The sequence below is a fragment of the Zalophus californianus genome, chromosome 5, assembly GCF_009762305.2.
Source record: "Zalophus californianus isolate mZalCal1 chromosome 5, mZalCal1.pri.v2, whole genome shotgun sequence".
Classification (NCBI taxonomy): domain Eukaryota; kingdom Metazoa; phylum Chordata; class Mammalia; order Carnivora; family Otariidae; genus Zalophus; species Zalophus californianus.
This window is the reverse complement of record NC_045599.1, coordinates 91,731,731-91,744,785: the sequence shown is the minus strand read 5'-3', so window position 1 is coordinate 91,744,785 and position 13,055 is coordinate 91,731,731. Positions and strand designations below refer to the sequence as shown.

The 13,055-nt window shown below is 48.8% G+C and overlaps 1 long non-coding RNA gene across 1 annotated transcript in view; it reads right to left on the bottom strand.

Annotated features, from left to right (window-relative positions):
* LOC113929145 overlaps window positions 1–10,813 on the bottom strand; it is a 35,664-nt gene extending 24,851 nt beyond the window's left edge. Inside the window, exon 1 of the long non-coding RNA XR_003522116.1 lies at window positions 10,663–10,813. This is a non-coding gene — a long non-coding RNA (uncharacterized LOC113929145). The remainder of the gene's footprint in view (window positions 1–10,662) is intronic.
* Between the last annotated feature and the right edge of the window lie 2,242 nt (window positions 10,814–13,055).

The window sequence follows — 13,055 nt, the reverse complement described above, 5'->3', positions numbered from 1 at the left end:
TCTGACACACTCCCTGTCTGGCACTGAGCTTCTCCCTTCTCATCACTTTCTGACCCCTTAACCATTGAAATTTTTCTACCTAGCATTTCATCACTAGCTGAAAAGATATTCTTTCTTAATGGCTGACAAGTTTGCTGTCTGGTTTCCCAGGAGGACGTAGGCTCCACATGGGGAAGGAGTTGGTCTTGCTCTCATGATATCCCCTAGGGTCTAATGCAATACTTGGCCCATAGTAGGTGCTCAATAAATATTTGTCAATAAACAAGTGAGTGCAAATTTGATCATGTCCTTCCCCATTTAGAGGATAAAATCCAGACTACTCTGGGCAGTCAAGGTCATTTCTGCCCTGGACTCTGTCTGCCCCATCCACCTTGTCCCAAACCAGTTTGTACTGCTGTCTGTATGGGCACCAACCACTGAGCCTTTGCACAAGCTGCTCTCTCGTGTACACACACACACATTACTGAGCACCTACTGTATGCCAGACACTCTTTTTGGTATAGGAGAAAATTCAGTGAACCAGACAGACAGAATGCCCATGACTATGGAGCTCAGCAGAAAGGAGAGACATTGGCCAAGTGACTACAGTGTAGTCAATCTTAATAAAAGAGACTATTGGAGTTATGAGAGTTCCTCAATCTCTAAATGGCAAGCTCCTAGTAACCCTTTAAGGCCCAGCTCCAATGTCACTTTCTCTAGGAAGCCTTCTCCATGTCCCTGGGCTAGGGAGGTTGCTCCTAGTGCTCCCACAGACTCTTGCTGGACAGATCGAGCCATAGAACTCACCCCACTCTATGGTCTTTGCCATATTCTTGTGAGCCTGCTTATGATCCTGCTTGTGAGCTTGTGGAGCCCAGGAGCCTTGCCTTATTGATCTCTGTATCCCCAAGGTCCAGTGCAGGGCTTGGCATGCAAATTTTTATTGAGTTCAGCAATTGACCTGTCCCTTCCTTGGCCTGCCTCCTTCCTTTCGCCAGTCCTTTTTCCCATGCTCAAGCTCCAGGCTGCCTTGGTCTCCCCATTCCACAGTTAGCTCCCCAGGCATATCTTCATCTTGTTCTGATTTAACCCTTCCCTTCCCCAGGCAAGCTGCAGAGTGGGGAGGCACCAGCTTCCTCTTGGGCTGTCTAAGCAAAGCTTAAATAAAAGGTCAGGAAAAGCCATTCAAACACTAGGGATTACTTTTCTGCTTCTCTACTCCTTTACTCCTCAGGCAAATCACCTCTTCTCCCCCTCCCCTTCCTTGTCTTGCATTGTCCCCAACTACACTCTCTTCACAGAACCCTGCAGATTTCTTATGCCTCTGCACCTCTGCACATGCTGTTCCACTCTGCCAGAAATGCTGTTGTCCTACCATCCTTCCTGACAAAAGCTGCCACACCCTTTGAAGCCCAGCTTGTGTTATCTCTTCAATATGGCTTTTCCCATACCCCCTCCTCCATCCCCAAGCAAAATGAATTGTTCTGATGGTGTTTCTTGGCTGTGGCCTCATCCCACAACATTTTGTTGGTTTGTCCACCATCCACTTGCTCTCAGACAGTGAGGTTTTCACCATCTGCATCAGTGGCAAGTCTATGCCTAATCTCTGTCCTTCCAGTGCCCAACCTAGGGCTTGGCACACTGCAAAATCAAATAAATAACTGTTGCTTTGGGTGGCTGAGGTCTTGGGCAGCAGATGAGAAGAAGGGGCTACCCCTTCTGGGCAACAACACCTTGATTTGTCTCTGGACGATCATCTTACCCTTTTCCATCCATCTGGTTTGTGTGGAACTGACTAAGAGCCAGGGCTGAGCCTATGACGTGGCAACCCACTCAGATAGCACATCTCCTGACCTCAGTGACTATACAGTGATGGGCATGTGAGCTAAGCCCGGCCAGTGAAAGCATGGCAGCAAAATTGAACATGGGGAGGGGCATTGGGGGAAAAGAAAATGAAGGCAGAAGAAAAATGATGGGCCAAAAGTAGAGTTAGTGTCCCTCAAAGGGGTCCATGAAGTCCAAGATATTTGACAGAGTCTGGCTATCCCCATGACCCTGTGCTTCCGAACACAAAAGTGTTCCCACCTAAATATCTGCTGCGGATAATAAACAGGACCCACCTAGAATTAAACGAAGCAGGATGAAGCTGTGGTCAAAGAGGCTGTGCTTTGGAGTCAGATCATCCGAGTTTGTATCCTAGCTCATCGGCCTATACTATGTCTGTACGAGCCCCTTACTTCTCTGACCCTCAGTCTCTATCACTAAGATGCAGGTATCAATTTGTGGGGTCGCTCTAATAAACAGGAGGTGCATGCAAGTGGCAGCAGGTGTCCAACTATTGTTACTCTGTTGTCATCATTAGTTGATTGTCTGGTACACCAATCCAGGGTAGAGATGGCAAGGCCAATGACGAGGCTTAAACTAGGGCAGAGAGAGCGAGAACAGAGAGGAAGATGGTTGGAATAGATATTATCCAGTTGGTGTTAGTCAGAAATCTTTTGTTTGCAAATGACAAAAACGCAACTTCAAAATCTGCTTGAGCCAAGAGGAAAGTATTTGTCCATGTCACTGTCAAGTGAGAGGTACATTTTGAGTTTCACAAAAGGCTGGGAGGCTGGGTCCCCTCCTTGTATATTTTCTTGGTTCTGCTTTTCCCTGGGCTGGCCTCTTTCTCAGGCAACCACCATGCCCATGGAGGCCCCAGTTCCTCCAGGCTGAGAGAGTTACCCAGCTGGCAATCCTTATAGAAAAAGAGAGGGTCTCTTCCCCAACATTTGTGATGAAAGTCTTGGAATTGAGTCTCGTTTGCTATGCTTCCTCATGTTCCCATCCTGGAGCCAATCACAAGCGTGAGGGAATGTTCTGAGCCTGGGCCGTGTGACCATCCTTGGTGTTTGGGGAGGGGGAGAGAGTCCAACTTCATCTGGGCTGAGGGTGGGAAAGAGGATCTCTAAGGAAAATTGGGGTGCTATCACCCAAACACAGGAGGGTATGCTGGGGAAAACCCTAATAGCTGTGCCCTGCAGAAGGGGATTAGTGGGGCCCGAGGAAGGACTGGCTGTGGAAGGCCAGGGAGTCAACAGGAGCAGTGCTAACCGGGCTGTTTTGAGCTCGTGGCCTCTGACTTTGGTCCCCAGCAGGCCTCAGGAGCATGACTCAGCAGTGAAGCTGCCACACGCAGGGTTTTGCAACCGACCTTTCCCCTCCTCCCCAGCCCTGCATTGGTGTGTCCCTGGAGTTGGGCCCGGCTCCTGCCTGGAAATGTCCCTGACCGGGACCTCCTCTGGTCCCTGGGAGAGGGAGGGTCTCCGGTCTCCTCAGCCCAGCTCCGCCGTTTCTCTCTTGCTTCTCGCCCCAGGGCAAAGTCTGGAGTTTGCTGAGAAAAAGGTCAAATGCCACCTTGCTCTAAGTTGGGTGTCCAGCAGCCAGCGCTCTGTGGCTGCCCTGCCCCCAGCCAAGCAAGGGAAAGACCAGAACTGCTTTACACAGGCCTAGCCCCCAGAGACAGGGATGGTCGAGTGCTTCTCAACCTTCAGAGTGAGAAAATGGGGATAATAAGAGCTGTCCCCGTAAGTCCTCCTCCTCGGGAGAGTAAATAGCAAATAAGGTCATGCTGAGGGCACACCCTTTGAGAGAGGGGGCTCCCACCCTCAGCTCACCTTTCGTGAGCACCTACCACATTTCAGGCCCCAAGTGCACGCTGGAACAGAAAGCGGAATAAAATCCAACTGTAGCCCCAAGTTACTTGTGAGTTACAACAGGAAACAAACAGGTAGAAATCAGCCCGCAGTGTCCAGAGTCCTTTTATGACTAGGCACGGGCTTGGGGAGAACAGAGGAGGCACAGAGGATACAGTCTGAGGAGTCTGGGGGCAGCTGGGAGGGACTGGAGAACAGGGACCTAGCTGGCTCCTGAAGAGCAAAGAGCTGGCTGGGTCAGGAAAGGAGGGAAAGGGCATCCCAGGGGAAGAAGCCTGTGCAAAAGGGAAAGGTTGCCTCAGAAGCTGAAGGGGAGCCCAGGGCACAGGGAGAAATTATGGGAAGACATGAGCCCGCAGTGGCAGATGGGACCAATGTTCAGAAAGAAGTTCTAAATGGGGGAGTGTCCAGGTCTGATAGAGACCTCTAGTTCAGATCATTTCATTAGCCATAATTAAACAGAAGCTCTGGCAAAGCGAAGGTCTCTCTTCAGTAGGAGATCAACTTAGCGAAGATTTGGGCTCCCTGAGAAAGATGCAGAGAAGCCCAACTTTCTGAGAAACCTCATGCCCCCAGCCTCTTGTATCTGATGGTGCACCCGGATGCCAGTTTTTATGTCCTGCGTTGTCACCCCACTGTCCCTAAAGCTCCTTTCTGAGAAGTCATGGCACAGTGGGTGTTTGGACGGTAGCAATAGCCAGGCAGAGAGGAAGATGCCCCCTGCCAACCCCAGCTGCCCGGGTAAATCAGCCAGGCAGATACCTAGCCAGGAACACCTATAGATGCTAAAGGGGCCTTCCAGGAGGGCCGGAAATGTTTCTCCCTGTCCCTTTCTTTTGTCATTTCAACATTAACTTGCCATTCAGTTGGGAAAGGTGAGGGCCCTTTGGTCATCTGTCCCTGGCTGTGTGACATGGCCAAAGCCTTGTGAGCCTGAGTTTTCTCAGCCGAAAAGGTGATGCGAGGGTGGCCCTAGATCCCGCACACGAAGCGCCTGTGTGAGGAGGAGGCTGCCCACGCTCACTCCCTTCTCCCAACTCCCTCTTCCTGGAAGCCTAGGCCCCTCTCACCCCCACAGACCACGCTGGAGGTGGCGTAGGGAAGCAGGGTCAGAGAGGGAGCGGCCTTGCCTAGGGTCACAACCGCTGGTACCCACCCGGTCAGTATTTGAACTCAGATCCAGGTCCTGGGCTCTAGACAGCAGGCTCCCTCCAGATGGGGTTACAGACCATAGTCTAAATATTTCAAGTTATAAATCAAGGTAATAAACTATTAAATAAAACGTGTTTTATTGCCTGGTAGCACAGAGCTTCCTAATGACCTGGAATTAGGCCCAACCTTGCAGTTTCACACGAGCACCTGCCCTCTGCTACCCTTGTTCTGTTTGCCTGCACTGTAAGGGGCCTTGGGCAGGCAGCCCGCACCCCCCGCACCCCCCACCCCCCCGGCAATCAGCACCCACTGGCCGCATGGCCTACCCTAGTGAAAATAGGATGGGGGAGAGGCCCATGAAAGCCTGCAAGTGGGCTCAGACATTTAACAAGGAATCCCAGGATCTTGGGACCCTGGAGCATCATCTGGAAGGGAGCTGCTTAGGTTCCAACTGGAACACAACCCTTGTCCCCCCAGATTCCTCACTTGGGCAGGGGAGAGGGCTGGAGCCCCTCTTGCCCTGGTCAGAGGATGCAGGACATGGAGCCAGGAAACAAAATTATGTTCTTGGTTCTGCTATTTTCAAATGAGATCTTAAAGTCAGTCCTGGTATCTCTCTGCATCTCAGTCTCCCCGACTGCGAAATGACCGAGCCAATCTATTTAGTCTCTGAGTTTCCTTCTGGCTCTGACCCGGGGTCCTGCAGCTGACCCTGCCCTCCCTCAGGCCAGTGGGTGCCGGTCAGTTGGTCACCAGCTTCTCCAGGGCTTCCTGCCTGGGGCAGCCCCTCCAGGTCCACAGTTATCTTTGGAATTGAGCTCTTAACTTCCCTAAACAGCGGGTCTGGAACTAAGCCAACAAACTAACAAAAACCTTTAATTGATTTCATTGGTGACCTGGGATCATAAAAGTAGTCAAATCTTGACCAAGCTTGCTAATACAGGCTTCTAGGTCACCTAGGCGGGCTGGCCCTTCTTTACGCCTGTTGACAGCCGGATCAGCCCTCCCAAGCCAGTCTGTAATCAGGATCTTTAAAGAAAATAAGTGAATTAGGCAAATTGAGAGGACAGAAGGTTCCTTTGAGTTTTGGAGCTTGGGGACAGCCCTGGTGAGAACAGATAAGGCTAGAGGAGGAGTGAGCGGAGGGGTGGGGAGGAGAAGGCCCGGGGGGAGGGGCACAGGAGGAAGAAGGGAATCATTATTAGCAGTTGGTGAGTTTTACCACGGGCCGTGACCTGTGCCAAAATTTTACATACATTTTCTCAATGATTTAAAGATTTCAGAGACCAGTAAAATCCCCTCCTTTTCAATGTCCAATTTTGGGAGCTGAAAATGAGTGAGTTTCTGGCTTTTTTTTTTTTGCCAAGGAAAGACATTAAAAAACAAATATCTATTCTATTATTTATCCATTTGACAAATATTTATTGAGAGCCTGCTATGTGCCAGGCGTTATTTCAGGTACTGGGGTAGAGCTGTGAACCAGAGAGACAAAGATGCCTGTGTCCTGGGGAAAGTCAGACAATGGACCCAACAGAAAATAAGTAATAGGTCTGACGGTGGTGGTGGTGGTAAGTGCTATGAACGAGAAACGTGTCGGGCAAGGGGGAAGGGACCGGGCCCAGGGGGGTTGGATTGTATTTTAAACGGGGTGCTCAGGGAGGGTGTCCTCGAGAAACACACATCTGAATAAAGTTCTGGAGCTGGTGAGGGGGTGAGTCTCTGGTAGGTGGGTGGGTTAAGGATTCTGGCAGAGGCAACTGTAAGCACAAAGGCTTGTCGCCCTTTCACTTACAAAATAAAAATAGAGTGAGGATAAAATCTCAAAATGAAGGCCAATCTTTCTTCCGGGAGGGTAATTGGTAAACTATTCTGGTGATATATATGCATTGCCTCCCCAGCTAGCTAGCTATCACGACATAGGTATAGATGGACATATACATGTGTTCTTTGTCATGATGTTTCTTATTGTGCCATAATAGGGTAAGAACATGTCTCAAGCCTGTACCTGTCTGCGGATTAACCTGTGGCCATTGATGGTTACTGCATTTTACAGGGAGCGCATCTGAGCCTCAGAGGGGGAGCGGCCTTGCCTAGGGTCACAACCGCTGGTACCCACCCGGTCAGTATTTGAACTCAGATCCAGGTTCTGTGCTCTTAACAATAAGCTGCCCTGGTCTGCTTTTCAGCCACACCTCCACCAACCCCAGCCCCAGGGCTCCACAGGTGCTGAGTAAAAGAACAACTTGGCCATCTGGTTAAACCTGATTTCCCCTCCTTCTTTTTCTTGCCCAGGGGGCCGGGGCAGTGTGCACAGCCCCCGGGCTGGCAGGACTGAGGGTGGGCGGCTGGAGCCACAGACTTTGCTCCTTTCTGGAGATCAGTGCGCAGCTCCCTGGCGCCGGGCCTGCTGGGGCCTTTGTGTTGGCATTTGCCCCATCAGGAAGCCTAGCTATGCAGGTTGGGTCTGGCCTAGGAGAGCGCATTGCTTCAAAACCCATCCATGCCAGCGAGCAGGCTCCGGTCAGCTGCTCTGTGCCCAGCTCTGGACTGGGAACTTTGTGGGTCACTGTGCTGAGTTGAACTCTGTCAGCAACCATGAAGGGCAGGCGAGAGGGCTGTTCATTTGTTCACTCGGTCATTCCCACCTCCATTCCCACCAGAATTTGCTGAACACCGGATCTTTTCAGAGAACATGGTCTGAGTCTCTAAGATGTGCCAAGCATTAGGCCGGGCGCTTGTGTTCTTATTTAAAGAGGTATTAAATTAGCATAGGATGTAGGGAGAGATTCTCTGGGGTAGGTGGAGGGATTTATTTAGATTGGAGGAGAACTGGAGAAGTTTTGAAAGGAAGTAAGATCTGGGCTGGGCCCTGCAAAGCCAGGGACCTTGGAAAGTGTAGGGCTGGGAAAGGGCCTTCAGGCAGGGGGAGCAGCCTGCACAAAGGCTGGGCAGTCAGATAAAAAAGGGTGTGTTTGCCAACCAAGAGCTCTGGAGCAGTTTCCCTGCAGGACAGTGGGAAGAGAGGCGGTTAGGTTAGTCAGAGAGGACGCTGAGAAAGAAAGTTCGCCAACTGGTGTCTGAGCGACCCTGGGCCCATCATCTACGTCTCTGACTCTCTCCCACACATGGGTACTGATGGGGTTCAGGACAGGCCACCCCAAAATACGCTACTTTGGTATATTGATTATTTTGAATTAAAGTTACTTAAGAAACAACCTGTGCAAAAAGGACACAATGACTCTCCTTTGTCCCCTGGAAAGCAGGAAATAAATTTCCCATGTGTAGGCTACCCTCCCTGTACCAGGAGAGAGGTCCTTATCACTAGAGATAGGGAATTTAGGGCAAGAAGGCTGTATAAACAAACCCTTGTTACTTCTTCACTCATTTACTACCCCAAACCCAAACTTATTTGTCTTGTCAATTCTTCACAAATGTATTGTTTCTTTGTCTAAAAGCTGCCTGCCCTGGTCACTTCTTTGAGTCTCATATTTTTGTGAGCTCCCATACACGTGAAATTAAGTTTGTTTTTCTCCTGTTAATCTCTCTTATGTCCATTTAATTGTTTAATTGTCAATCATTTTATTGATTATTAGTTATTTGATTGTTAGAGCAGCCAAAGAACCTAGAAGGGAAGAAAGGAAAAGCTTTCCTCCCCTACAGTATACACAGTCACACATATACAAGCTTCCACACCCACACCCATACATATATGTACATGCATGCGCATGCATGCACTAGCGTGCGCGCGCACACACACACATATACACACACACACACACACACATACACTCTGTTGTGCCTTTCCTGATACCACTAGGCAATTAACTCGTTTCTTAGTGGACACTGACTGGGGGTCCTACAATTTAACTCAGTTCTGGTGCTACCTACCTGGAGTCGCACAGGTTATGGGCTCAGTCCCATAAGACTGTTCCCCAATTCAGATGCCCAGGTGGACACTGAGCTTCTGGTGGACAGGCTATAAATTGGAGGTTCCCTAACCCGCCCTCCTCGGGTTTGATTTTCTAAAGTGGCTCATGGAACTCAGAAGAACTAGGTACTTAACTAGGTTACGGATTTATTGTAAAAGGATCTAACTCAAGAACAGCCAGATGGAAGAGATGCACAGGGCAAGGTATGGGGGAAGGAGTGAGGAGCTTCCATGCCCCCTGGAGCACATCACTCTCCCCAGATCTCCATGTGTTCACCAGCCCGGAAGCTCTCTGGGGCTCTGTCCTTTGGGTTTTAGGGAGGCTTCCTTACATGGGCACGATGGATTACATCATCGGTCATTCATGACTGATTCAACCTCCCTCCAATCCTTCTCCCGTCCCAGGAGGTCAGGGGTTGGGACTGAAAGTTCCTAATCCTATAATCCTGGTTGGTTCCCAAATAACCAGGCAGCTAGCTCCCATCCTTAGGGGCTTTCCAGAAGTTACCTCACTAACAAACTTAGGGGTAGCAGAAAGGGGCTTGTTATGAATAACAAAACCTTTATCACTCTTTTCACTTAGGAAATTCCGAATGTTTTAGGAGCTCTGTGCTCTCAACAGGGATGAAAATGGGGATATATGTTTATTATAAACCACAATATCACAGACATACACACTCATAAACACACATAAACACCTCCCCCCCACATGCAAGGAGTGAGCCCAAGGACGGCATGTACAAGAGATTGGCCCTGCTACTGGCCTGGAAAGAGGAAGAAGACATGAATAGCAAAGGGAACGAGTGACATCGTTTGAGTCCCAAGTAGGGAGGGGAGCAGGCTTAATGCCGGAGTCCTGGCCTCTCCCCCAACCTTGCTGCCTCATGCTGCTGTTTTATTGGGACTTCAGGGGTTCTTTCTCCCCTGAAATACTCCTCCCCTTCACAACAGGGCTGGTGATCAGGGCCTGCCAAGAGCACATACTCCAGCCACAGTGGTGAGGGCGCCCTGGGGGGATGGGGAGACTGGTCCTTGCCCTAGGGCACCGCAAACCCTCTCCTTATCAGACTTCAGTGGAGCAGACACACCGACAGATCAGTGGAAGCCTTTTCTGATTTCTCTCTTTATTTAACCTCAGTCTCGAACTTCTTGATTCTTTGTTGATTGTGCAGACACTTTCATTTCCCAGGACTGTGACGTACATGTTACTTTTATAAATTTTGTATTAAATTTTGATTTTAAAAAAGAGAGAAAATTGAAAAAATAACATCTGTGAGTGCCTGTCAGCATTTTAGGGTTTCAAACATGTACTCATTTTAGAAGTGACTAGTCTTGTGCCCAGCAGGCTGACCCGTGGGCAGTGGTATTCATTCATTCATTTCAAAATGCTGATGGGGCACCTGCCATAAGCTGGATGGTTATAGTCACTGTGATAACAATCGTGAACCCAACAGACAAGGTTTCTGTATCCAAGGAGACTACTGGAGAATGGTGGCAAAGAAGTTAGCAGACCAAAGAATAAGCAACAGTAAGGAATGTCTTTAATGCCACTGAAGCTTACATTTAAAATGGTTAAAATGGTCATTTTTATGCTACCATTTTATGCTAAATTTTGCCAAAGTAAAAAATACTGATTTTTTTTTTTTTTTTTTTTTTTTTAACAGGGAAGAGGTGGGCTAATTTCCCCGAGATGGTTGGGGAAGACCTTTCTGGAGGAGGGACCTCTGATCAGAGAGTGGACAGAGTGGAGGGCTGATAAGACCCAGGCGGCTTGGCTGCACTGCGATCGTGGGCCAGGTGGGCAGCGGCAGCAGCCCGTGGGACCTCGGAGGCTAGGGGACGGAGGGCGAACAGAGGGAAACGATGGAAGGACTGTAGCTGTGGGAGTGACCTAATCTGGCTTACCCGTTGAAAAGACCACTCAGGCTGCAGTGTGGCACAGAGCCGGCCAGGAGACGCAGAGGCAGGCTTGGGGGGCGATGTGGCAGTCCGGGCGGAGAGGTGAGGTCTCTCCCCTTCAGTATCGCGGCCCCCTTACCCCGTTTCCCTGACTGTCCCTGCATCACGGGGCCGGCGGGTCACATGTTGGAAAGGAAGATGAGGAAATCAGTGTTGAAATCTGCTGGTGTCTGTGTCAGTGGCAAAGGCTCCATTTCTGGGGCTGGGGCGTGGCCGGCGGGGCCCCTCCCGCTAGCCTGCTGCACCCACTGGCAGGAGGAGGAGGGGGGCAGGGGCCCAGGGCTCCAGGGGAATAGCTTAAAGAGACTGGGCCTGAGAGTTTGGCAAGTGAGCTCACCTCCCTGGGCCTCGGTTTCCTCATCTGACAAAGCAGGATAATAACAGTACTCACATTGCAAGCTCATTGCAAAGGTTCAATAAGGTCACAGGTGTCAAGCTGGCCCCATAGTTTCTAGCATAGGGCAAGCACCCAGTAAAAGATAGCTGTCATCATCATCAAAATCATCATCATCATCATCATCATTTTGCTTTGGAAATCTAAAACATTTATTCAGTCTGCTCTGGGTACATTAAGACCACGAGACTTCCCCATTTGAAGGTTATACATTGAGTTTAAGTCCCTTTGATTAATAAGGGACTTATTATATTCTGAGAGCATCTCAGGGTCAGGATGTGGAACTTCATCTTGTTTTCCTCCCTGGGGTCACACGGGACGCTCTGCTATCTATGTCCCTTAATGCCCCAGTCTTTATACACTCACAGCACCTAGAGTTAGATGCTCAATCTCTGTGTTTCCTGCTAGACATGCTCCATTAAGAAAGGACCACCCCACCCCTAGGCATCACTGTGTTAATAGGGCACTGGTTAAGAATCTGGACTTCCTGTTTATATCCAAAATAATTGAAAGCAGCATCTTGAAGGGCTATTTGCACATTCATGTTCATAGCTACATTATTTTCAGTAGCCAAGAGGTGGAAGCAACCCAATGTCTGCCAACAGATGAACGAATAAGCAAAACGTGGTGTATGTAAGCAATGAAATATTATTCTGCCTAAAAGGGAAGGAAATTCTGACAGATTGCTGCGACAAGGATGGACCTTGAAGACATTATGCTAATAAACCAGTCACAGGACAAATACTGTAGGATTCCATTTGAGGTATATGAGGTATCCAAAGTAATCAAATTCATAGAAACAGAAAGTAGAATGATGGTTGCCACAAGCTTAGGAAAGGGAGAAGTGGGGAATTATTTAATAGGTAGAGTTTCAGTTTTGCAGGATGAAAAATTTCTGGATATCTGTTGCACAGCGATGTGAATACACTTAACACCACTGAACCATACACTTCAAAATGATTTCAATGGTAAGTTTTATGTTGTGTGTTTTTTATCACAATTAAAAAAAAAAAAAAGGACTCCTGACTTCTGAGAAGAGAGGCCTAAGTTACCACCTGGATTCCAACATAACTGTACCAATCGCTCACTGTGGAAGTGTGTATTGCATGAGATATTCATGTAAAACTCAGTGTTGGCACATGGTAGGTACTTAATAAATATTATCTTTGCTTTTATTATCATAAGTGCTTGATAAGTATCTGCTGGAATGAATGAATGAAGCAAATGTTTGAAGACTGAGTAACTCTCACTCATCACATGGGGACTTGTGTTTGGAGCTATTGTTGGTCTTCCCCATTCCAGTGAAGTCTCCTCCCTAACCTTGGGATGGCCTCTCGCATTGCTAAAACCAATGGTCCCATTTTGACTATCAGTGGTGATTGTCACAGTTGTTCATTCTTCCCTTCCTGGAAATCTTTTCTTCACCTGGCTTCAGGGACATCACTTAATGTCTTAGTCTCCTTTGCTGGTTTCCTCTTATCTCCCTGACCTCTCAGTGCTAATGTACCCAGAACCTAATGATGGTTTCTCTTCTTTCCTCTTCTCTTCTCTTCCCTTCCCTTCCCTTCTCTTCTCTTCTCTTCTCTTCTCTTCTCTTCTCTTCTCTTCTCTTCTCTTCTCTTCCCTTCCCTTCCCTTCTCTTCTCTTCTCTTCTCTCCTCTCCTCTCCCTTCCCCACCCCTTCCCTCCCCTCTCCCTCTCTTCTCTTCTCTTCTCTTCTTTTCTCTTCTCTCTACACTCACTCCCTAGACAATCTCAGCCAAACTTATGGCTTCACATACCATTAATACCTCTTCTCTTCTCTTCCCTTCCCTTCCCTTCTCTTCTCTTCCCTTCCCTTCTCTTCTCTTCTCTTCTCTTCTCTTCTCTTCTCTTCTCTTCTCTTCTCTTCCCTTCCCTTCTCTTCTCTTCTCTTCTCTTCTCTTCTCTTCTCTTCTCTTCTCTTC